Below are 26116 nucleotides of genomic sequence, written 5' to 3' on the forward strand. Positions count from 1 at the left end.
TTACACCTAGAATTCCTTTGATACTAAAGAGGTTTTATCAAGTTCTTGGAATTTATAAATATCACCAATCTTTGAAATGCTGGATGGGGAAGACAGTCATCCTACACTTTTCCTGCTTCTCTCTGCCTGCCGTGCCCTACCTAGTCTTGCCTGTCTTGCAAAATCTGCAATGTTTCAAACTGCACCTTCTTTCTGATGCCATCCAGCCTGGAGGATCACCTGCCTTGCCCAAAACAATTTTCTGGTGCTTAAAAGCTACTCCCCTAATTCACTGCTTCTAATTCTCAGATGTCTTGTTCATGTACTTCTGTTGCAAATGCCTCAACTTGATTGCAAGCTCCTTGAAGACAGAGACTACATCATGGGTCTTCATATCTCTGTAGAATTTCTCAGGCATCTGTATCTCTCCATACTCTGAAATGTTTCCAACTTCAGCTAAAAGTAAAAAGTACAAGCCTGAAGTTTTCAACACCGTTAAGATCTCTCTCCGCACCCCACAGGCTTAAAGGACTGCTGAGCAAGTTAGACTGTAAATCTGAGACAGCAGAGCCATTTCTCCACTGCCTAGCAGAGCTAGCTAGTCCAGGTCAACAGCACTGAAGACAAAAGAACACCACGATAAACACCATTAAATGCGCAGGCTGAAATTTGCCACTAAAGCAAAGAAAAGCTTTCCAATGACAAAGTTACTTTAAAATCCTGTTTTTATTTCTGACATATAATTATTACTATATAAGCTGGGCTGAGTGAATTTATACTTTTTTTGAAATATAGTCAAGAAAAATTACAACTGTAATATTAAGTGTAAATATTTGGAAGGATTAGGGGTGCCAAGCATTCTACTCTAGTACAATATACTGAAAAATTGGTTGTAATAGTACCGCACTCAAATGTGAAGACTACATTTATTATTCATTTGTGTATATATACGTATAGATCTGTATCTATGTATTACAAAGTACGTGTGTGTATATATACATGTACGCACGCAAATATATGCTTTGGTTGTTTTGCTTACTTATTTAAGATCAGTTTTATTGTTTGGCTTATTAGAGTTTGGGCAGTGGCTTCATTTCCCACTTTTATAAAATCCCACCTCTATAAAAGCCTTAAGTCTTTGAGAAATTCCAGCTAGGCTTTCCATAGTTGAACCTCTTACTCCCACAGTCTTATAAAGTGTTTTGGGTGGGGTTTTTTGTTTTTTCATTTTTAATATTTGGAGTTGTCTCTGTCCTCACGTTCCTTCTATGGGATCCAGTTCCCCACCACCACCACCACCTTACAGAGTGAGGAGCCAAGCCAGTCAGGGTTTATCCATCCTTGTTGCATGGGTTCATGGCCTTCCAGAAAAGGTGTCCATGTATTGAGTTTGAGCCATAAGATAAATGAAAAATGCTAGTGATGATTGGTGACAATTTCAGATTTATATCAAGAAGCCCACAATGTCTTTCGTTGGTGTGACAAGGTAAAGTTAAAAAGAACACAAGGAATACCACAAAGCAATGCAAAAAACAGCTATGAATACATTAAAGGTGCAAGAAATGAAGAAGTCCTCTGAAGGAGAAGTACCATGTCTGATGAAAGAGGAGGTTATGTTTAGGCAGGCAACCTTGAAATCAAGAGAACCAACCACGTACCCTTCCCACGTGTAACGTAACCTTTGCTAGCATCAACAGGAACTCAAATTATCTCTGATTTTTGTTGTAACCATCATTCCTGACTTCAACGCTTTCCATTAGAGAAGCATGGTGAACCCAAGTTATAAAATCAAGAATGCTTCCCTCAATATGCATCTGGCTTTACATGGCTTCCCCAGGTCTCTCTAGACTGGAGACATGCAATACTTAATACGGTACACAAAATCTTGATGTGGCTTTTTCCCCAGATGCACAGTTAACCTTCCCTTTTAGCCAAATCTCACCTGAAGGCTTCTGTGCCATGAGGAGAGAGCCTTTCCCATGCTCTGGATGGTTCAGCAGCCCAGCTCCTCCCCAAGGGCCTCCCACCTAGGAAAATGCAGGAGCAATGCAGAAGAGCCAGCTTCTGGTACAGGAGCTCTGTGTCCAAGCTCAGCCCCGTGTTCCAGCAGTGTCAAGTTCCCTGGTTCTCCAGCTCATTTGGGCTCCACGTTTCATCTCCCCCGAATCACTTCCTGTGCCATTTGCTGACAAGCCATTTTGGACCAGTCTCAGCACATCCTGGGCAGGAGTCTGGCATCTGTGCCTGCCCCCCTCCCCCAGCATTGCCTGTCACCACCGCAGCTGAGGGGCATTTACTCTCCTTCCAGCCTAGCCCAAAAAGCCCTGCCACATGGGGCCAATTCCAGGACAGATGGGAAGGGACGCTCTGCAGCTGCCCAAGGAGAAATCATCACGGCTTTGAGCCTGGAGTGATCAGCAACCGGCATGCCCATCCTTTCAGACTTCAGCTTCTGTACACTCCGATGATCTCTTCTTACAGCAGAAAAGCCCTGTGGTTTGGGGAAAAACAGTACGACAGCAACACATGCACACTTCTCTTTCCAACTAACTTCCAGAAAAGTATGGAAGCCCTCTGGGTCCCAGAAATGATGAATGTGTATTTATGTTCCATTTCAGTAGGTTGACCTTCCATTTGATTCTGACTTCTAATAGCTTTAGGATAATAGGGAGAATTTTCAAACTCTACCCTTAGCAGGAAGGTAGACAGCTCCACTCTGGGGCACGTGTGTGTCTGAAGTCCGGTGCATCTTCAAAGAGATCCTAGGAAGAAATCACTCTTGATCCCCTGGGACCTGGCACTACACATGGCTGTGTTCGCAGCCCCCTTTGTTCCTAGAAACCCCAGGATTCCTGAATAAACAGCTGAAGAGTTTCTCTCACAGTAGATCATTTATCACTTGTAACAATTTAGAATACCTAAAGTCAGCTTTAGAAAATAATTTTGTTTCATTTTTGAATTTGAAAGAGTGGCAAACCTTTGATGAATCTCCTCAAATCACTAACTTCAAAATCATCTTGTCTCTTTCAGAAAGAATCACCCCCTTAACTATACAAACAAACATGCAGGGTTTACACAGATGTTGATGGCAGCACTATTCAGAATAGCCAAAATGTGGGAAAAACCCAAATGTCTAGTGAAGGATGAGTGGATACACAAATTGCAATGTATATATACAATAGAATATTATCTAGCCATAGAAACCACAAAATATTGATACAGTGTGGATGAAAACCCTGATGTTCAGGGAGAGATGCTCAGTGAGAGAAGCCAGACACATAAGGATAAATATTGTGTGGTTCCATTTACATGAAAGACCCAGAAGACGCAAATCCACAGAGACAGAAAGTAAATGGGTAGTTGCCAGGGCTGAGGGGAGGGGAAAACATAGAGTCATAGCATTTAATTTTGGAGTGATGAAAATGTTTTGGAACTACATAAAGGTTGCACAATCTTTCAAATATACTAAATACCACTGAACTGTTCACTTTAAAATGATTAGTTTTATTTTATGTAAATTTCACCCCCAATTTTTTTAAATTCATGATTTAAAAGGTATGAAATAGATTTTGCTACATTATCTTTGTTCTAAGAGAATTTATGTTTTCTTTTTTTATTTTTTATTTTTTAAAGATTTTATTTATTTATTTGACAGAGAGAGACACAGTGAGAGAGGGAACACAAGCAGGGGGAGTGGGAGGAGAAGCAGGCTTCCCGCCGAGCAGGGAGCCCGATGTGGGGCCCGATGTGGGGCTCCATGTGGGGCTCCATCCCAGGACCCTTGGATCATGACCTGAGCCGAAGGCAGACGCTTAACGACTGAGCCACCCAGGCGCCCCTATGTTTTCTTTTTTGGGAGAAACTGTTCTACACAACCTTATGCTGTGTCACCTTTTTAAATGCCTCTCAGAGGATTCTAAAAATAAGTGATTCTAAGGGGGGAAAAGATCCCTACTCTATGGATCTAACACTCAAAAGGCAAAAACAGTTGCAGTTTACCCAAAATCAAATAAAGGAAACAGAGATTAAGGTGCACACGTGGGAGCTGCCTGGGTGGCTCAGTCAGTTAAGTGTCTGCCATCGGCTCAGGTAATGATCCTGGGGTTCTGGGATCGAGCCCAGCATTGGGCTCCCTGCTCAGCAGGGAGTCTGCCTCTCCCTCCCCCTTTGCTGCTCCCCTGCTTGTGCTCTCTCTGTCAAATAAATGAATAAAATCTTAAAAAAAAAAAAAAAAAAGATGCATAGGTGGGCTATTATAGGTGGATTAAAGCAGAGGGATTTGAGTTTTACCAGATAAAGAAAATTATATGAAACTATAGTCCCAGCTACTGAAAAAACAGTCTGTGGAGACCAGCAGCAGCAGCATCACCTGAGAACTTCTTAGAAATACAGGATCTCAGCCCCACCCAGAACTATAGGATCAAAATCTGCCTTTTAGCACAATCCCCATGCAGCCCCATTATCCAGAAGCAGTCCACAGCCCCTCTCCATGACGTTGTATTATTTTTTGTTTTCATTTTAATTCCAGTGTAGTAAACATACAGTGTTATATTAGTTTCAGGTGTACAATATAGTGATTCAACACTTCCATACAACACCTGGTGCTCAGCACGACACGTGCCCTCCTTCGTCCCCATGACCTTTTTCACCCATCCCCACACCCACCTCCCCTCTGGTAACCATCAGTGTGTTCTCTGTAATTAAGTCTGTTTCTTGGTTGTCTCTTTCTCTCTTCTTTTTCCTCCTCTGTTTGTTTGTTTCTTAAATTCCACATATAAGTGAAATAATATGTTATTTTTCTTTCTCTGACTGACTTATTTAGCTTAGCATTATACCCTTGAGATCCACCCATGTTGTTACAAATGGCAAGATTTCATTGTTTTTTGATAGCCAAATTATGGAAGCAGCCCAAGTGTCCATTGACTGATGAATGAATAAAGAAGATGTGGTATAGATACACAATGGAATATTATTCAGAAGTTGTGTTATTTTTGCATTCAACAAAAAGGCCTCTATGTCCTCCAAAAGGCGTCTTCACAAACCTGGCAGCACCCGGCTCCTCCCCTCCCTCCAAGCCACCTAAGACTGTTCTATGCTGCACCTCACCCCCCTCACCAGACCCTACAAGGGGCAAGATTCTGTCAAGCAGAGCTACACAACCTAGGGACCTGCACAGAATTTTCTAATCTAATCTTTACCAACCAACCAAGATTTTCTTCTCCCTAAAAGCACTTCTTTTTCCTCTGTCTTCCCCCACTGATGAACAGACCAGTTAGTTCTACTTCCATCTCTTACAATTCTCACAGGCAGAGTTAAAAGGATTTCCTGATGGATTGGGGTGGGCTGGAGGGAAAGACAGACAGAAGGCTTCAGGGCCCTCGCTACTAGAAGGATGGCATTTCCATGATGACATGGAAAAAGCAGTAGGAAAGGCAAGTCTGGTACAGAACACCCAGTACACAAAGCAATGCTAGAATTAGGTATGTGTGCTGCCCTATAAGAGTTTCCACTCATGGAAACTGCCCCTGTGCCCTTTCTCACAGCAGATTCTGTGTATTCTGGATCAAATGGATCACATGTTTGCATACATGCGCAAACCCATAAATGTGGGAGTGTGCAACTGGATTATTGCATTAGAAGACCCTTGGGGCTGCTTTTGGTGGCAGGGACTCTGAATGCCTGTGCTGAGCATCAGGTGCATACAGTAAGACAAATGCTTAGCCCTCTGCAATCACATGATCTGACACTCAAGAAGATTACCCATAATCTAGTGTTTCCTTATATCAAGAAGTAAATCTACTGACATCTAGAGAAACAAAGTGCTACATCTTGAGAAAAAACAAAACTCAGTTCCTGCTTCAGTAGAATAGATGCAATAATCATGTGTATGTGTATATGTACACATATATTATGAAATTATATATATGTGTGTACATATATATACATTAATATATACCTATATTATGAAATTACATTACATACAATAATTATGTAACATGTAATCATATATTTATATACAAATTATATATAATATTTAAATATAATCATTGCATTTATTAAAATTTTATAATTATAAAAATAATATAACTATTATATTGCATGTAACAGTCATAGAATTTTTTTTTTTTTTAAAGACTTTATTTATTTATTTGACAAAGAGAGACACAGCGAGAGGGGGAACACAAGCAGGGGGAGTGGGAGAGGAAGAGAAGCAGGCTTCCCCCTGAGCAGGGAGACTGATGTGGGACTCGATCCCAGGACCCTGGGATCATGACCTGAGCCAAAGGCAGACGCTTAACGACTGAGCCACCCAGGCGCCCCAAGTCATAGAATTTTATTAATATTAATTTTAATATAAAAGTATGTTAATGATCATCCACATTTATACATACTCTATAATACACATTACATATTATAGAATATAATTATATACCTTACGTAGTATAAATTATGTCTATATTTTATGTAACAATCATTACATTTCACAATTATATATAATATATATTATAAAATATATATACTACCTGTGTGGTCATTAATATATTTTACTAGTATATACAATAGCCTTAAAAATTACCAAACCAGGGGCGCCTGGGTGGCTCAGTCGTTAAGTGTCTGCCTTCGGCTCAGGTCATGATCCCAGGGTCCTGGGATCGAGCCCCGAGTCTGGCTCCCTGCTCAGCAGGGAGCCTGCTTCTCCCTCTCCCTCTCCCCCTGCTTGTGTTCCCTCTCTCGCTGTCTCTCTCTCTCTGTCAAATAAATAAATAAAATCTTTAAAAAAAAATTACCAAGGGGCGCCTGGGTGGCTCAGTTGTTGGGTGTCTGCCTTCAGCTCAGGTCATGATCTCAGGGTCCTGGGATCGAGCCCCGCATCGGGCTCCCTGCTCCGCGGGAAGCCTGCTTCTCCCTCTCCCACTCCCCTGCTTGTGTTCCCTTTCTCGCTGTGCCTCTCTCTGTCAAATAAATAAATAAAACTTGAAAATAAATAAATAAAAATTAAAAAAAATTACCAAACCATAACAGGTATATAGGTCCCAAATTAATTCGTGACCCATCATAGGCAGTCTGCCCTCTTAAGCCCCAGGCTAACATGGCACTATCCTCAGTGGACATTATGACCTCATTCTTGAACTGGCTCGCATTCCTCAACTGCCCCCATCATTCCCTTTAGCTCACAGAAACATGTACCCACCATCCACTTTTACATCCTTTAAATGTACTTTTTGTGCTATTAGTCATCCATTAACTTGAAAGTTTAAAAAGATGCAAGGAAAACTGGATGGAGAATTCATCTGCGCATCATGAATGGCTCTCAAAGACAGAACCCAGTGTAGAAGAGAGACGATCAACTAGCAGATGAGGACCGGGACACACACCACTAGATGTGCTGGCGACCATGAGGTCTGGAGTGAGGGCATGATTTTGGATGACCAGACACACACCAAGACCAAGTGTGAGTGAATGGTCCCTAAAATAGGAATGGCTTCTCCACAGGGACCATTTTCTCGAGTATATCCTATCTTCGCAAGCTGAACACGTGTTCGTCAGGGTCGGATAACTGTTGTCCCAAACAGTCCTTCTGGTTCCTCACAATAAACATTCCTCTGTTGCTCACACCACATTCCAACGTCCGAGTTTGTGCTCTGACAGCACTGCTGTGCACCCCTCCCTCTTCTGTCTTGTGACTCGTCCAAATTCTGGGCCTCCAGAGAACTCGCTGTGCAGATACACCACGGGAAAAAGAGAGAGGGCATGGAGCATTGCCCATGAGGCTGTTTGGGGCTAGGACAGGAGGTGACGTATGTCACTTCAGCCCCATTGCACTGAGCAGAACTCGGGCACATGGCTACCCCACATGCCCGGGAAACTAGGAAATATGGCCTAGCTGAGTGCTTAGGAGGAAACAGGTACAGTGAGCCTCTGCCACAGACTACAAGCTAGGGACCACAAACACGGGTAGACCATGTAGAAAACAGTCATGGAGTAAAGGCCTTTTAAGAAATGGTTTGACCCGGTTAAGGAATGTCTTTAGAACTACCACCATCCTCTTAACCCTGGGCTTAAATTACAAACAACAACAATAATAATTAGGTTGGGGGGATAAACTAAAACCAGCAAAACACACACTAGGAAATATAGGATGAATTGGAGTTAACTACTCTATAGATGTAGTGTTAGCTACCAATCCCATCAAAGACAAAAAGGGGAAACTTTAGCTCCAAGTGCCTAGGCAAGTATGCCTGATTTGATCTCGATTCAGACCCGCTTTGTCTTTTAATATCCTGCTTCTCCCAGCATTGTCCTTATTGCCAGGGGTTGGCAAACTACAGCCCACAGTAACATCCTGTTAACTACCTGTTTTGATATGGTCCAAAAGCTAAAAATGGCTTTTACATTTTCAAATGGCTGAACAAAATCACAAGAACCACAAAACATCAAGGCCCATTAAAATTGAAGGAAACTGAAATTTCACTGTCCATACATGAAGTGTTAGAGGAACACAGCCTCATTCATCCGTTTACATGTTGTCTGTAGCTGCTTTTGTAAGACAAGAGCAGAGCTGAAACCTCTCAACAGACTGTATGGCTCACAAAGCTGAAAATATTTACTATCTGGCCCTTCCTGGTAAAAGTTTACCAACCCCTGGTTGAAGCCAAGCTGGCTACTCTCCGCTGTTAAAAACGGTCGTCAAATACACAATGTTTTCACTTCGCAGGATGCGGTATGTTCCGCATTCAAGCTTTTCAGTGTTTCTGCTGAAACCAAGTACCAGGTTGGCAATTCCTCATCGACTTCCCTTGCTCTTGCTGTTCTTATTCATCACCCCAGACTACACAGGAAGCTCAGGATATGGAGCAGCTTCAGCGCTCAGGAAGGACAGGAAGCCCCCTCTGCTTTTCTATGCATGAACTGGGAAGAGTTTGTTAAACCTCAAAAGTTTTAAGCAGAAAAAGAAATGCTCAGGCTTCTGAATGATCTGGAAGATGTCCAACCATTTCTCCCAAGCGCTGTCCTCCATGACTATTTTCTACATCTCATTTATAAACACCACTGCTCCCAGCTATAGCAGCTGGGATTCAAAACGACTTCCTTTGCCGGTAATTTATCAACTCCCTATTTTATACACACCCTACATCAGCTTCCTAGGGCTGCCATAACAAAGTGAAAGCCAGCATTACTCAAGTCTGTCTGAATTCAAAGCCCAAAATAATTCCCACTAGCCCATCTTTCCAGCACTTTTTCTACCCTAGGATAAAAGGTCATGAATCCATTTATTCCCTCCTCCTTCCCCACCACTATACAGAGATCTACTGGTTCTATCCTACACTTTCTGATCTAGGGGTCCTTTTCCCCCACCCAAATAAAGTGTCTACTTTCCCCCTTCAATGTTCATCACATCCAGATTCTAATTCCTAAACTCAACTTTGTTTCTCATTTACTCTTATTTATAGTTGACATAACTAGACTGAGCAATACTGCAACTAATAAAAACTATTAATACATATTTGCATCTGCTAAAGTTTCATAATTTATCATATTTTTTTCTTACTGGGTTGAACCCACAGCCTGCCCAGCAGACTCCTCCAAGCTGCCCCGATTCCTGGGCTTGCTTCGACGGCAGCACCATTATTGCCCCTTGCAGGCCCGCTACAACTTCCCCAGGCTGCTTGGCAACTCAACTTCCCATATCAAATTAGTTATATAGGGGCGCCTGGGTGGCTCAGTCGTTGAGCGTCTGCCTTCGGCTCAGGTCATGATCCCAGGGCCCTGGGATCGAGCCCCGCATCGGGCTCCCTGCTTGGCCGGAGGCCTGCTTCTCCCTCTCCCACTCCCCCTGCTTGCCTGCTTGTGTTCCCTCTCTCGCTGGGTCTCTCTGTCAAATAAATAAATATAATCTTTTAAAAAAAAAAAAATTAGTTATATAACCCTGCTTTAGGCAACTTTTGTTGTTCTTGGTAAGTGACTATAATTGGATGAAGCCACATATTTTTCATGAATATTAGGTCATTTTTGCTCCTCCAGCCATAATTTACAAGGGGCCTACCAAAAACTAATCTCTCAGTTTTGCAAGTTTCCACAACGCCTACATCAATGGTCGATTACTTGATATGAACAGTAAATAAAATCCTCAAAGCCTCAAGGTATTTCCACCCCAAAATTTATTATTATTAAGTAAATACACTACCTACCGCACCTCACCTGCAAAGTCATGAGCCAACTCCTATTAAGTAAAGTTACAAATTCTATTATAAAGTGATTACTCCTTTAGGGAAGGAAGAGAAAAAAAGGCAACACTAGCTGCTAAAATTCAGAAACTGGAAGTAATGCAAATAGCTACCAAATGGTCGTCAGGTAAAACAAAGACCAAACATTTTGTAATTTAGCCAAGATCCTAATCCAAGTTAACTCATAACAATGAATTAATGGCACAGATGGTTGTCATGGTGACCTCATTTTGGCTTTACAGAAGCTAGATGTCAGATGACGCCAATGAGACGTGACATTGGAATATTGTTGAAATAATGAACAGTGGGCATATGTTAGATTCCTGGCATCTCTGACCTTCTTAAATTTAAACTATCTTTTGAATCCATCTGAAAATATTCAAGATAGCACTTAGGCATCTTGATTTATGCTAGCAAGTTGATTGTCTTTCCCTTCTCTTAGCAAAGCTAAGCACATTTGAATATACCGAACGGTTTAACCACCTCAACAGATTTCTGATCAAAGCAAGTGTGAAATAATGTTCCCAGCTTTGTACAGCAAAATTCTTTATGCAAGTAAATCAACAATACGGAGGGGAGATAATGCAATTCAAAGGGCGTGAAGACAGGGCTTATAGAAGAGGCATTTGCTAATATTATCATGTGAAATTGTTTCTTTTGTTTTCTTAAGTCTCAGCTGGGAGGCAGCATGAACGGAAACAATGTTCTCCCAGTGTAGCACGGTATTTAAGATGCTTTGGAGAATGAAATTATTTTCTAATCATGAAATCCACTAGACTGTGGAACAGCCTAAGAGAACTCACAGGATGCCAGCAGGTTTGGGTCATTTTGAAGTTAACACACTGGGGAGTATGGGGTGCCCTGCATTAACTCGCCTGAGGCCACTGCTGGAACTAAAGCAAGTGAGCAGTCCTGGGATGAGAGAGAGGACCCAGGAGTCCTACTTCCTGGCCTCCTGGTTTAGCAGCTAATGCAGATAGAACTGCTGAGGAGCTTGCCAAATCAGGGAGGTGACACATGCTGGGGAAGAGTAAGGAAAGTCTGGAGATGATAGCAGAATTAAAAATCTTCACTTGCAAAAATCTTCTAAGCCTAGACTCTCAAAAGAAAGGTGCTGATCATGAATAATTATAATCCTGACTTTACCCTGCGGTAAACTGCAAGACTTTCACCCTGATGGCGGAGAGGTGAAGCACTGATAATCAAATGAATGGGCAATCTAGATACTCTACTGCATGTCCTCCCCTCAAGGGTGAGTACCTATGTTTTTCCTCTTGCTCAACTCTATGGTCCCAGGCTGGGATCATAGCATGGGAGGAAAGAATGAGGCCTCAGGGTCTGCAAAGGGTGTAGAGTTCGCCTTGGAGCCACAGATCCCAACTTCAGCCCAAAAGGAATCGGCGGCAAGGCCTGGAGGGCTCTTCAAACACAGAGGGCAGCACCACCTGATTCAATGTACCTTTCTAACAACCTCCCCTCCCCTTCCCATCTTTCCAGAACCAGCATTTAATTAAATCAGCCATGGGGAAGGTCTGTGATTCTGATTATGAGCTCACCCTTAGATGCTACCTTTCGATTCACAGTCTCTGGTGTTTTGTTTCTACACATTTTCTTTAAAACCTGTCTGATTACCACACATTTGAGATTGAGATGGGAGGGAAGCTGCCTAGGTAAGAATCTCAGCTTCCTGGTTACTGTGTGGCCTGGGGGACGTCTTTTAACTTCTCCGAGGTTCAGTGAATGGAGAGAACCTTAGTAAGGACATCAAGGCGGGGCAGAGAATGAAATGGAGAGAAGCTCAATAAGGACATCATGGGGGCTAAGAATGAAGTGTGAAGGTGCAAGCAGAGCACTGACAGTAGCTGGTGTACAAAGCATCCAAGAAATGTGAAGGCTTTTATTCTCATCCCTACCAGCCTATAATATGACTCATATACCCAGCCAACCCCAATAAATTGACCTCAGGGGGCTGCAATTCTTTAAGGCACTCAAATCAGCCTCTGCTGTGTTTCCATGGCTCTATCCCAGCCAGATACATAGTTTGGAGCCTCTTTGGTTCAGATGATACTAAGCAGAAGTACAGAAAATATTATGCTTTTAGGTTTAGGAAAAAGACTTAGTAAGAAATTGAAAAAAAGTATGGGAATAAATGTAAGAAAAGCTTGAGCAGTAAATGTTATATCTACAGGAAAAACATGGTTATGTATTGAGAAAATACTATACCACATTTTCACCTGTGTGAGGGATGCCTAGAAGAAACAGGGATTTATAACCATTTGATTATTTTTTAAAGGATGTATGGAGAGAAAGAAGGACAGAGGTAGAAGGAGGGAGGGGAGAGAGAGAGGAAAGGAGAGAGAAACAGAGAGCGAGGCAAGAAAGGAGAGGGAAAAGAAGGAAAGGAAGCGAAGGAAAAAGAAAAAATACCTTAAAGCATCAGGTGGTCTTTATTTACAGACCACACAGACCATGGTGGCGTGGAGCAGTTATGTTTTGTCCAATGCACCATTATGCTGTTGTTCCCACAGTCTGAACAGCAATCTGAGACCTGGGGGCCTGGAGACACACGGGCCCAGAAGCACCTCCATGCTAGGAGCTGCTGCCCTTCCCAGGAGCCCTGGACAGGATTCTCCTGCTGCCCTTCCCAGGAGCCTTGGACACCTTCTGTTAGCTGAGCCCTACTCCCTGGTCTCCAGGCAACAGACTCCTCCCTTCTAGAGTAGGGACACGACTGCTCCCAGGACTGCTACTCCTATTCTGTGCAGTTAGGTTTAAATAACCTCTCTCTTCCATGATCAGTATGCTCCTCCTGACCCATTAACTGTGAAACTGCAATCTACCATTTGGAGACTCAAAATCCTTTCTGATTACATACAAACATTACAGTGAAAAGCAACAGTGGGAAAAGAAACAAAAGCCAAAGTACCAGAGAGCTTACCACAGGTTATGTATTGTGACTAAACATAAACACAGAAACATAGATGCACGCACGCACATGCATACACACCAGCACGTATGTGCGTGTACATGTGTGTGCCGCACATCTACGTATACGCATGCAATCACACAAGCAGGCGCACACACACACACACAGGCACACTGTTAAATTAAACAAACAAGGAAGCCATTAGACCGAGGTGGCTCAGATGGCCTAGCAGCCTGAGTAAGCAAAACAAAACCTCAGCCTGCAAATACCGCAAAGTTACAAAATCAAAACCTAAGGACAACCAATCGCAAACAGCCAACTAGGCTTGAAGCAGTAGCCAATCAATAATTTCCTTGCTTTGCTCCTACCTTTTCTTTTTAAAAGTCTCTCCCTGAGCGAACTGTCAGTGGCGCTCTCCTAACTATTTCCAGCTTGGCTACACCTGATTTTGCTCAAATAAACCCTTAAAATTTTTAACAGCCCTCAGTTTGTCTTTTAAGCACACGTGCACACACAGACACACATGCACATGTATATATACGACCTCACATGTTAATGTGGTAAACTCTTCCTCAACAACTAAGGAACTGAATGAGCTGCAGATGTCAAAGGCTTCTTGCAAGGCAGAGGTCACTTTTTAAAATAATGAGCTAGGCAACAACACTCTAAAGACTGAGACTTTGAACTCAGTTCTCCAGTATCCTCCAATCGCTGGTGGCTGCCCTGCAATGAGCCCCTGGGGGTGGGGGAGACACCTGTCATGTGTTCTCTCATCCCAGTGACGGCCTGGCCTTCTCAAGTTCTTATGAAGCACGAGGAAACTTTCCATAACCGGAGAGTGAGTCAGAGAAAAGTGGTGGCCACTGCATCTTCCGTATTTTCCACTAGCATGCTGACCGTAAGTTAGCATATAAACCCAAACCTCGTGTATTCCAAGGTTTGCCACTGGACCAAAGGGACCAGTCCTGTGCTCCCTGAGCCAAAACTAGAACAATGAAAGAAAATTAGATCAGTTCAGAGAGCAGTGAACAGGGACCTCCTCTCCTCCTCTCTGCTCTTTACCCCAGGAACCAGTTCCTCCTGCAGGTAGGCAGGTGCCCAGGGGGGGCCCAGGTGTGGGGAAGAGTGGGAAGGACGAGGAGAGTACGTTCTATTACCTTATTCCCCATCTGCAGACCAGAGTCAGCACCACTGGAGGTAAGCAAAGAATTCATCATTAAAAGGCTGCAGGATGCCTGAGGGGATCAAATCCCTCGTAAGCCCACTGCCTTGCTCCTCTCCCTTCAAGTCTTTACTCTTATGTAAACGTATTCCCAAAACAAAGGCCGCTGTGCTTCCCGTAAGAGGACACCGGTGAACCTGCCCGCAGTCTTCCAGCTGCCTGGGTGCTTCAGCAAACATCTTTAACATCCTTATTAAAACCTGTATCCGCGGGGTCCAAACAGAAGGACACTGGGAGTGAGGCCGGGTCCCCTGGGAGACAGCTGAGCAGGGGGCCTTCAGAAGTACTCCTCTTCCTGATTTCTATCAGACCATTTTAAGTAATCGGACAAATCAGTTTGTAAACGAAACCTAATTTTCAGAGTCAAAAGGTTTTAAGCCAATGAGACAATGAGAAAGCTCTGTCTATGTAGTTTTGGTGTCCAACGTCCATCATTCCGTGAAGTTTCCAGTGATTTTAACACCCATTTTTGTTCCACATCTTCAAAAGTTAGTAAGATGAACCTTAGTTCATGAGAGGTTAACATTAATAAAAACATCAACAGAAAGGGAAAAAAAGCCAACACACGGAAGCATTGCATTTTCAAAATCGTGTGTGTGTGTGTGTGTGTGTGTGTGTGTGTGTAAAATCCTTTGGGGCAATACACTGTTTCTGTACTTTCTCACTTCAGGGATGACAGAAAAGATTATAGTTCACTTTCCTGTTGTCTGCCCAAGGAATAATTCACTGTATTTTAACAATAATCAATAATCACAATGAAAAGACAGTTTGTACTAACTGTACAAGGTAAAAATTCAGAGTGACATTGGTGTAGTAAATGACCCCGTTTTTGTTTTAATCATAGTAAGTGAATGTCCCAGCTAAGACACTGTGATTGGATTAGGTTAGATATCAGTTGAGGTTCATCAGGCTCCGTTTCTATCTGCAACGCATTGTGAGCTACTGACCTGTCCCTTACAAACACATTAATGCAGGGGCGCCTGGGGGGCTCAGTCCTTAAGCGTCTGCCTTCGGCTCAGGTCATGATCCCAGGGTCCTGGGATCGAGCCCCACATCGGGCTCCCTGCTCGGCGGGAAGCCTGCTTCTCCCTCTCCCGCTCCCCCTGCTTGCGTTCCCTCTCTCGCTCTCTCTCTCTGTCAAATAAATAAATAAAATCTTTAAAAAAAAAAAAAAAAACACATTAATGCAATTATTTAATGCAATGCAATCAATATATCACAATCAGGACAAAAACAGAACAGAATGGAGGAGGCGCCAATAATGAACGCTCACAATTACCTTCTATCTCCCACCTCACAAAGGTGCACACACTTGCAGATTAGAAAATGCCCAGCGCCCCATGGAGCCAGGCCAGATGCTCACCCACTCAAGCTGCCTCACCCATATAGACCTTACCTGCAAATCTGTCACCGTCGCAGATGAAAACACACAATTTCTCACCTAACACCTGTACCTCTGCATTTTGCTTCCTGGGCAGGGCTTTAATAGTATATCTTTGCAAGTATAAAGGAAACAAATCTCACCTTCAAAAGCACACAGCAGAACGAAGGAGACAGAATACTCAATTCCAGCAGTCTCCATGGCTCCCCCAAAAACAGCAGCCCGCTGCACCCTTCCAGGGTCTCAGATAAGGTCGGTGAGGCAGACGTTGGGCTCCTTGATAACTTCCTAGAGCTAACTTTCCCATTTTTTTAAATTCGATTACGTTTATCAATTGCATCTTAAAATACTACTTTGCCTTTTTTCTCTGAGTTCTCACACCACTTTGATGTTTCCAAATTAATAAATACTGAAAAGTACTTAAGTACTCAACAAGTCCTGAGAAGTACTTATTCAGGTCCCAGATGGGAAATATGATATGAGCACTTTCGTAGCGCAAACATCATCGTAGCCCAGCAAAAGGGCAGGGGGCTTTGCAGCAATTTCTGGTGGCCGTGGCTGGGCCCCGAACTATTACGTATTAGTTTCTTTTTTTTTCTTTTTTTTTTTTTTTTAAAGGTTTTATTTATTCATTTGAGAGAGAATGAGATAGAGAGCATGAGAGCGGGGAGGGTCAGAGGGAGAAGCAGACTCCCCGCTGAGCAGGGAGCCCGATGCGGGACTCGATCCCGGGACTCCAGGATCATGACCTGAGCCAAAGGCAGTCGCTCAACCAACTGAGCCACCCAGGCGCCCACGTATTAGTTTCTGCTGCTCTCTAACAAATGACATGAAAACTTAGTGTAAAACAATGATGATCATGACTTACCGCACTTTCGACGGACCAGGGATTTGGGAACAGCCTACCCGGGTAGTTCTGGCTCAGGGTGAGGTTGCCATCAAGATGTCCACCAGAGCTGTGGTCATCTGAAGCCTTGATGGGTGGCTGGAAGATCCAATTCCAAGACGGGGTGTGGACAGAGCCAGTAATTTGGTGATGGCTGTTGTCAGGAGGCCTCCGTTCTTCACCACAAAGACGTCTTCGTGAGACTCCTTAGCTGGGTTCATAGCACAGGACAACTGCCTTCCGCAGAGCGAGGGATCCGAGAGAGAGCAAGGCGCAGGGGCAACGCCTTCCAAGACCTCTCCTCCAAAGTGACAAGACCCCAGCATTTCCATAATGCTCTATCAGTCCTAATGCTGTACCGGTCAGTCCTCAGCAAAGTGGAGAAAACTGCCCAGGATCTGACTGTCAAGAGGGAAGACCTACTGGGCACCATCTTGGAGGCTGACCACCCCACGGTTTCCCAGAAAACAATGATGAGAACCGCCAGAAACCCATGGTCGTGCTGGAACCTTGATGGAAAAAGTAGGGTCAAGACCGAGTCTTGGGCTTAGAAACCGGCTCACGGTGCACCAACCAGGAAGACCACCAGCGCCAATCTGCACATCCAAAGGTGCGCGGCAGACAGAGCGCACGTGAGATAAGGAAGACAGGACAGACCAAAGGCCATCCCATCCTCCAATCAATGGCTGAGACAGCTAGAGATGCCAAGCCAGAGGGGCGCTTGCAGTCAAAGGGCAGCACTGTCCTCCCAAACGGGGCACTCAGCCTGGGGCCAGATCCCAGGCAGCAGCGGGAATCCACGGAAGTGAAACCAGCCGACTGCCCTCGGGCGACGCTCCTCCGCAGCCCTCACGCCGAGGGCGGCAGGGGCGCCCGCAAGAGCCCAGTTCTGTGCGTGTCTTCAAAGCTAGGTGTTTGCAGCCTCCTCTCTCAGAGGCAGGTGTACAAAGTTGGGGGGCGCACCATGTGGGGCCGCACCCCTCCCTCCGCCCCGCGAGGGGGCAGCGCCACGTTGGAGAGTTGCGGCTACCCGGAGTCCCCTCCTCCGGGGCCGGTCTCCCCGCAGTGCTTCCCCCAAGTCCAGGGGCGTTGGAGGACTCGGCTCCCCCTGGCGGCGGGGCTACCGTGACGGCGGGGAGCGGCGGGGAAGCCCCAAGCGCAGCGCCGCCTTCTGAGGAGCAGGCGGCCCTGGAGCGGCGAGGGAGCCTGCGGGCGCCGAGGCTGCTGGGAGATGAGGCGGGCCCCGCCCCGCCGCGGAGGCTGCCGGGAGCTGGGGGGAGGGGCCGCCCCGCCCCGCCGCGGAGGCTGCCGGGATCTGAAGGGGGCCGCCCAACCACCGCCACCTGCTGGTTCCTGGCCGCACCTGGAGCGGGAGCCTTGCTACTGTTTCTCATGTCATGCCCTGGGCCTGGCTCGCGTTCACTGAAGGGCTGCTGGTTCTGGAATTCCCGGGGACGTGCACTGGTTTGGGCCACATGGTCGCTGTCACTCAAGGCATGGTATCTGTGTTCAAGGCAGAGGTAGAGGGAAGAGCTTAGCGTGCACATCCTCCATCCCCTTCATCAAGAAAGCAAAAACTCTCCTTGCAAGCGCCGAGAACATGTCCATGCATGGCTAACTACCCAACGAGAGAGAAGACCGACCTCAGCTACTACAAGAGAAGTGGACAAGGGAGAAAGGGGGCAAGGACGACATCAGCATTCGTCATATACCAGGGTCGTCCGCAAACCCCTCATTCGTCTCTTTTTTCAGGACATGCGGCTTTCTCACGATTACACACCAATACAACTTCCCCAAAGCATATCTTCCAGATCAATAGTTCTTCAAGTTCCATCATGGGAAAAGAAAAAAAAAAAAAAAAGATTTTATGGAGAAAAAAGGAGGTTAATATTTCCCCCATTTGACATGCACAAAGGAAAATGTTAAAAAAAAGAAAAAGTCTCTAAGAAAACTTTGGACTCCACGTGGCACATACTGAACATTCCAGATTCCATCTCCTCCTTCATTCTTAGGAAGAGAAGGGTTAGTTTACCACCATAATGTGCTCTGTTAAAATACCCATCTTTCCAGAAGCTGCAGGTAGCCTTGGGATATCATTCCAGCTAATGAAACCTAAGTAGGAGACTCCTAGACTTGGGGGAAAGTTTTAGCTTTCCTGATGAAGGCATCTTTCCTCCCTCCACCCCTCCTTCCCTCCATCCTTCCTAACCCCTTTCCTTTCATCCTTCCATCCCTCCTTCACTCCATTCCTCCTTTCTTCTTTGAGCCTAAAACATACACATTTGGGGAAGCCATCTTGCAAGAAGGAGGCAATGAGCATGAGGATTAAAAGTACAAGCTGAAGACAAGAGAGGAAGAAGAGTCTGGGATGCTGGGGAGACTGTGAAGTCACTGCATCAGCCTTGGACTGTGTCTGGATCTTTTGTAATGTGAGAAGAGATTAATTCCTACTTGGTTAAAACTGTGAGTCAGCTTTGTCACATGCAGCCAAATCCCACCATAACTGATATGATTAGCCCAGTTTTGCCCAGACTCATTTGGACACAGAAACTCTTTTTCCCTGTAGAATCATTAACCACACCCCACAGAATTGTTCCGTTGAGCATATTTTAGGAAAGACTGACCTGTTAGCATCTGAACAGATTTAAGTGGGAGAAGGAGGGCAGCTCCCTACCATGATGTTATAAGAGCCCCTGTGCTACTCCTTGGGTGGGTGGAGGGGGTGCCAGGGAGAAGGGAATGAGTTTTAATGGAATGTTTCCATAATTGAAAATAACCCAAAGAATGAGAATCAGAAATCCTGGAAGCATTACGTCAAAAGTGTATTAGTCACTTTTATCTTCAGAACACAAATATGTTCAATATTATACCCCACTGTGAAATTTATAATCTAGTTTTCATTACTAATTTGCACTACTTTGACAAGAGTTATAATTTAAAACATCTTCCACGAATGAAATATACTTCCCAGCTGGTTGCCACTCCTGCCTTCTTCCACCTACAGTAATTCAAAACAAGCACCAGCTCTTTATGATTATTATTTTATAAATCCCAATAGCATGTAAGTCGGAGAGGTAGTGTGCATTTGCTGAGAAGGAAATTAGGGCTTCAGCGCTGTCCTGGAGCCGTGCTGTCCCAGAGTGTAGCCACTGACCACGGGCAGCTTCTGAGTACTTGAAACACGGCTAGCCTGAATTGAGAGGTGCAATAAGTGTAAAATCCACACAGGATTTGGAAGATTTGGAATGGGAAAAAAAGAATGTAAAATACCCATTAGTAACTTATTTATTTATCATGTGCCGAAATGATATTATTTTTGATGTATTGGATCATTTGCATATATTATTAATTTTGTCTGTTTTTTATCACATTACTTTTTTTAATGACACTGCTAGAAAATTTAAAATTACCACTATGGGGGCCCCCTGGGTGGCTCAGTCGTTGGGCGTCTGCCTTCGGCTCGGGTCGTGATCCCAGGGTCCTGGGGTCGAGCCCCGCATCGGGCTCCCTGCTCGGCCAGGAGCCTGCTTCTCCCTCTCCCACTCCGCCTGCTTGTGTTCCCTCTCTGGCTGTCTCTCTCTCTCTCTGTCAAATAAATAAAATAAAAATCTTTAAAAAAAATAAAATTACCACTATGGCTGGTATTGAGGCAGGCATTCTATTTCTATTAGATGTGTTCTAGACACTCTTTTCCCATTACTGTTTTGTGACCCTTTGAGGGAGGCTTTGGGCTTCAGTTTCCCCACCGATGGGGCAGGGGGGGTGATTGCTCCCAGTTTTAGATCTATGAACTGTAATAAAAGTTGTGCATTTCCTCTTTCCCTTTTTTGTCTCTTAAGAAAAACAGTCACTTGAATATTTTCCGGGGGAGAACACTGACCTTGGAGTCAGAAAGCCCAGTTTGAGTCCTGTTTCTGCCAACTCCCTGGCCAGGTGACTTTGAGTAAGTTGCTAATTTTTTAGTATCAGTTTCACATGGGAAGAACCCATATTTGAAGTGTTTGAAAGAAAATCCTACCTGAATGTGAAGCTGGCTCTCAGTAGACACATGGTTGTCTTGAAAGTGAGGGTGTTTATTTACAGACACAGAAAACAGTATATGAGAAGAAATATTTTAAATAATGGAGGAGCATTTCCCCAGCAGCTTGCAGCCCACAGCCTAAAGTATAGAAGTACATAAAATGCCTCCCACAATGTCCACATTAGTTATTTTCAATCATTCTGCTGAAGGCTGAAGCGATTAGCCCTTAGGTTCCCAGCAGGAAAGGAATCTCAGTAAGACAACAAATATCTGCCAGGTGCTATTCAGGAACTGAGAATACAGCTGGAAAACAAAAAAATCAGACATGACTCCTTCCTCCCATGGTGCTTATTTTTCTGCAACTCCAGAAGTTCCAGTATTGTACAGATCTGTGCCATCACAATGAGGAACAAAAGCAGTGAACAACAGGTACACAGGTATCATATTTTCTATAAACACAACAGAAAGTTTCCTCTCTGTGAAAGTTAGAACTTTGGAGAAATTACATGCAAAATGTCTAAGAATTCTGCAATGAGTTTAAGTCCTGTGACATAAGTAAGTGGCAAGTCAGGGATGGGTAAATATAGGATGACTAAGAAGACAAAAGAGGTCAGATGAGAACAGATACCCAGAGCGATGCTAGAAGCCAAATGAGAGAAAAGTCTAGGGCTGCCGAAGCAGAGAGCATCGGTAGGGCCTGGGGCAATGTCCTGAACTTGGGCTTTCGCGTGGGTTTTCAGACCTTGGGCAGCACTGTGCCCAGCGTCCAGATTTGCAGGTTCAGCTCAGGAACCAACAAGTCACATCCAAAGCCACTCTCTAGCTATAACTGGATAGTCTTCCTAGAATTCTTTATACATTTATACTTTATCTGTTATTAAGCCACTGACCCTGTATGTACTGTCATCCTTAGGTCACTCAAGGAATCACCCTCTTGTGTCTATAAAGAATCAAGTTACCATCACTGACTCTTACGTTTTACAGAATACTGGTTCCTGGGACAGCTGTCATCAGGTGCACACAGTGTCCTGACCACTTGGAAGGAGAACGGTGCCCAGACCAGCCCTTTCCCGATCTCGTTTCTTCATTCATTTAATACATATGTATTGCACGTCTATGTTATGGGTTGGATTGCATCTCCCTGGAATTCGCATGTTGAAATCCTAACCCCCAGTACCTCAGAATGTGACTCTGTTTGGAAATAGGTCCATTTCAAATGTAATTAGTTAAGGGAGGGTGAGGCCATCTGAGGGTGGGGGAGACTAATCCAATGTGACTTTATAAAAGGGCGAAGTTCAGAGACAGACTCGCACACAGGGAGAACGCCATGGGAGGACTGGAGTTCGGCAACAAGCCAAGGAACTACCAGATGCAGGAGAGAGGCCTAGAACGGAGTCTTCCCTAGAGCCTTCAGAGGGAGCCTGGCCCTTGATCTCAGACTTCCAGCCTCAAGACTGGGAGATCCTCAGTTTCCGTTGTCTAACTGCCCCAGTGTGGGTGCCCTGGGCAGCAGCCCTCGCCGACTAACACAGCCTGCTGAGTGCCAGGTCTGCTCTGACGGCTGAACCCGCCCCACCGGGTCCTTGCCCCACAGAGCTTAGGTACTGGACAACCGAGCTGGGAGTGAATAAGATGACTTCAGATGGTGACCAAGGACAGCCCTTACACACACTGCGTTATAGATTCTTCTTTATTTTACCACTCACACAACTGTGAGCATATAAAGGCTTAAATCAAACGTGAATAGCTGTGGTGCCAGTCTGCATTCCATTCCAGGAATGAATGGCCAGTGGGCATTCCGAATGAATGGGCATTCCGAATCCCCCGTTACAGAACCTCATACTTACAATTTAATCCTACTTCCATTTTTCTTCCTCGATGCACATGGTCACTATCCAGTACGATGCCTTTTAATCAGCAATATTTCTCCTATATTCCTTCTATGTAATATAACGTTATATCTTTGCAGTACAAGTCCATAAAACCTCACCTGACATATAACCTACTGAGGCAGGTTGGAAAAAATAATTCTTTTCATTGTATATCATTGGGCATTTTTTAAAACTTTAAGAAGAGTAGAGAATTATGGGGCGCCTGGGTGGCTCAGTCGTTAAGCATCTGCCTTCGGCTCAGGTCATGATCCCGGGGTCCTGGGATCGAGCCCCACATCGGGTTCCCTGTTCGGCGGGAGGCCTGCTTCTCCCTCTCCCACTCCCCCTTGCCTGCTTGTGTTCCCTCTCTCATCATGTCTCTATCTGTCAAATAAATAAATAAAATCTTTAAAAAAAAAAAAAGAAGAGTAGAGAATTATATGAATGAAAAGAAAAGTAGAAAGTTGGGATGATTTATGGACCACTATGCTGACAATCCCAAAAGGAATGTGTATGTTATACAAACTAATAAATGGATAAAAGATATTATCAAGAAAGTACAGAACAGGTTTCGTGGGTGAAGATGCTTGAGGAGTCTTTTATGGCTTAATCTGAACACAGAACTTTAAAATGTGTAATATAGTCAATGTCAAACTGAAAAAAAAAATTTTTTTTTGATAATACAGTTTGACCATTCATATATTCCTATTGCCTCAAATACTTCTTTACCAGAAAAATAAGTTTTCTGTGTATGTTGACAGATACCAGAGAGATGATATATAGATAGATAGATGATAGATAGATAAGATAGATAGATAGATAGATAGATAGATAGATAGATAGATAGATGATAGATACAGATACACATAATTGTATCCTAGGAAATCAGGTGGAGAAACCTTCTGGATTACCTAGTCAGTTAGGGTTTGTTTTTGTTTTTTCAGTTAGTTTCTGAAACTGTCTTCCCCAAGTCCTAATGTGCCTCTTTTCTCTGGTGGGGCATCTGTCACTTTGTCAGGACAAGTCCTCACTGTTCTTCATGGTACAGAGCTGTCCCAGCACTGCAGGTGTTCGGCATTCCTGGACCCTGCCCACTGTACCTTCCAACCCTCAGTCATTAGGATGACACAAACCCCTCCTACACACTTCTGAGCTCTCATCTTGATCAGTGATTGCTACCAAGCTAGCCAGCAGGTTTTTCCAGTCTGCCCAATGCTGCCCTGCTCAGTGTCGCAGAAAAATCTGGATTGGGTGGCACTGCATAAAAATGCATTGTTTTCAGGGCACCTGGGTGGCCCAGCTGGTTGCGTATCTGACTCTTGGTTTCAGCCCAGGTCATGATCTCAGGGTTGTGCAGTCGAGCCCCATGTCTGGCTCTGCACTCAGCCCAGAGTCTGCAGCTCGTGCTCTAAGTAAGTAAGTAAGTAAATAAATAAATAAATAAATAAATCTTTTAAATAAATGCATTGTTCTCCCATCAGCATTGTACCCAAATGCCTGGCCCTCTTGAATAATGGGAATATTTGCCAGCAACTGGGCACACATTTCCACATGGCTACACAGCTCCCCTCCACTGCACCTGGCTTGCTTCCCTCTTTAAGGCATCTTTGTGGCCTCTAGCACATCTAGCTTGACACCTAATTCCCAGATTCTGCCTTTAGAGCTGCAGTTGACCACTGATGCCTGGGTCCCCGGCAACGGGACTTTTTAAAGCTCTCCAGGTGATTAGAAAGTGCAGCCAGGGCGGAAGAACCCTGCTCAAAGTGTGTGCTGTGGCTCTGGTTAGTCCAAGGGTCCATGGACAGACAGCATCAGCATCCCCCAGGGGCCTGTTGGAAATGCAGAGCCTCAGGTCCTGGCCTTGAGGAGACTGTAATGAGATCCGCTGGTGATCTGTAAACATATTATAACACCACTGATGTAAGCTGGTTACTCCAGTGACTTTAAGCAGCACCTCCACGTGGATGACTCCCAGGCAAACCTTCCCTGATACTGTATACTATGTTTATACTATGATTACATAAAACTGCTGTGACTTTCCATACAGGCTTCCTGCCGGCTCTGACTTGGGGAGCTGTGCTTATAATTTGGAGTCTGCAGGTTTTCTCCATTTCTCAGATTCACTGAAAATGTGTCTTGTAGGTTGCTATTGTTTTCCTTGTATCTGCCTAAGTTTTCTAGAAGATAATTCAGAACTAAACTACCACCATGTTCCTACAGAAACAAAAATCACTTTTTGGACTTTAAAAAAAATAATTTATGATTTATTACCTCTGTTTCCTGTTGTTTTTTTTTTTTTCCTCTTTCTGGAGCTCCTACTGTTTATATATGGGACATCCTAGAGTGGTCTAATTTTCTTATTCTTTCCTGTTCTCCATTTCCTAGTCTTCTTTTCTCTACTTTCTGGAGATTTCCTTAATTTCATTTTCGGTAGTAAGCTCTTCCCATGCTTACCCATATCGCCTTGGCACATACGTTTTCATGTCTCCAAGGCTGTTTTCCAACTGCCAACACCTAACAACTGTCGACCTGGGGACTTTCTATGGTGACAGTATTCCACTGGGATCTTATGAGCAGCAAGCTATAAATACCGAGGAATTATTCTGCCTCCAACTAATAACTGATTGACTCTTTCCACTCAGCATATTTCCTTGGAGATACATCCATGTTGCTGTATCAATAGTCTGTTCCTTTTTATTGCCTAGTACTATTCCATCATATGGATGGATCACAGTTGGCTTAACCATTCACCTGTTGAAGGACACCTGACATTGTTTTCACTTTGGAGCTATTACAAGTAAAGCTACCATGAATATTCATATATGGATCTATGTGTGAACATAAGTTTCATCTGTCTGGGACAAAAGCCCACATGGGCGATTACTAGGTCATGCAGTATTTGCATGTTTCGTGGTGCCTGGTTTTTGAGCTAGAGGGCTTTGGACTTCACCCAAGAGCAATGGAAACTGTTCACAAACTTTGGGACAGATAGGATGCAATCAGACTATTACGGATGAAAAGTAACAACCTCATGCAATATGGAAACTAAATTGGACATGAAGAGTTCAAGCAACACTGTAATCATGAGTAGAAGGATAAAGGGCATGAACAGAAGGAGAGTCAATACGAGTAGACAGGAGACATGGATCCAGGGGGCAAAGTTCTTTGGAATTTTACAGGGTTAATTCCATAGTTGGAAAAGGATACCCGTGTAAAATATGACCCTTTGGACTTTTTCCATCCCCAGGAGGATATTTGAGGAGAAATATAAACAAAGCAAAGCAGAAAAGAAACTTGTGCTTAAATTTATTTTTAATTAATGTGTCCATTTAAAATTAAAAACTATTCCTATAAACAAAACGATGGCTTAAATCATAGCTGAGAGAAAAATCTCCACCTCATTTTTTTCCCTGTCTGCAGCCTCTGTGTACTGCTTTTAATAAAATAAAACATGATGTGCTTCTGTGGGTAAATTATGATTTTCCCCTAATATATTCTAATTCAAACTATTTTCAGAGAGCCCAATCTGAAAATTGCTCCCATATCTATAAAAAGCACATGTATTTTGAGAAATAAAAGATGAGAAACAAGAAGAAAAAGATAC

The 26116-nt window shown here is 44.0% G+C and overlaps 1 protein-coding gene across 3 annotated transcripts in view; it reads right to left on the bottom strand.

The window, feature by feature from the left end:
- ANOS1 (anosmin 1) overlaps window positions 1–26116 on the bottom strand; it is a 696329-nt gene that overhangs the window by 664742 nt on the left and 5471 nt on the right. For all 3 annotated transcript variants that reach the window (XM_032391219.1, XM_032391217.1, XM_032391218.1), the window contains exon 2: window positions 16603–18123. The gene's annotated coding sequence lies outside the window, so the exon portion shown is untranslated. The remainder of the gene's footprint in view (window positions 1–16602; window positions 18124–26116) is intronic.

This window comes from Phoca vitulina, unplaced genomic scaffold (assembly GCF_004348235.1).
Source record: "Phoca vitulina isolate PV1807 unplaced genomic scaffold, GSC_HSeal_1.0 scaffold60, whole genome shotgun sequence".
Classification (NCBI taxonomy): domain Eukaryota; kingdom Metazoa; phylum Chordata; class Mammalia; order Carnivora; family Phocidae; genus Phoca; species Phoca vitulina.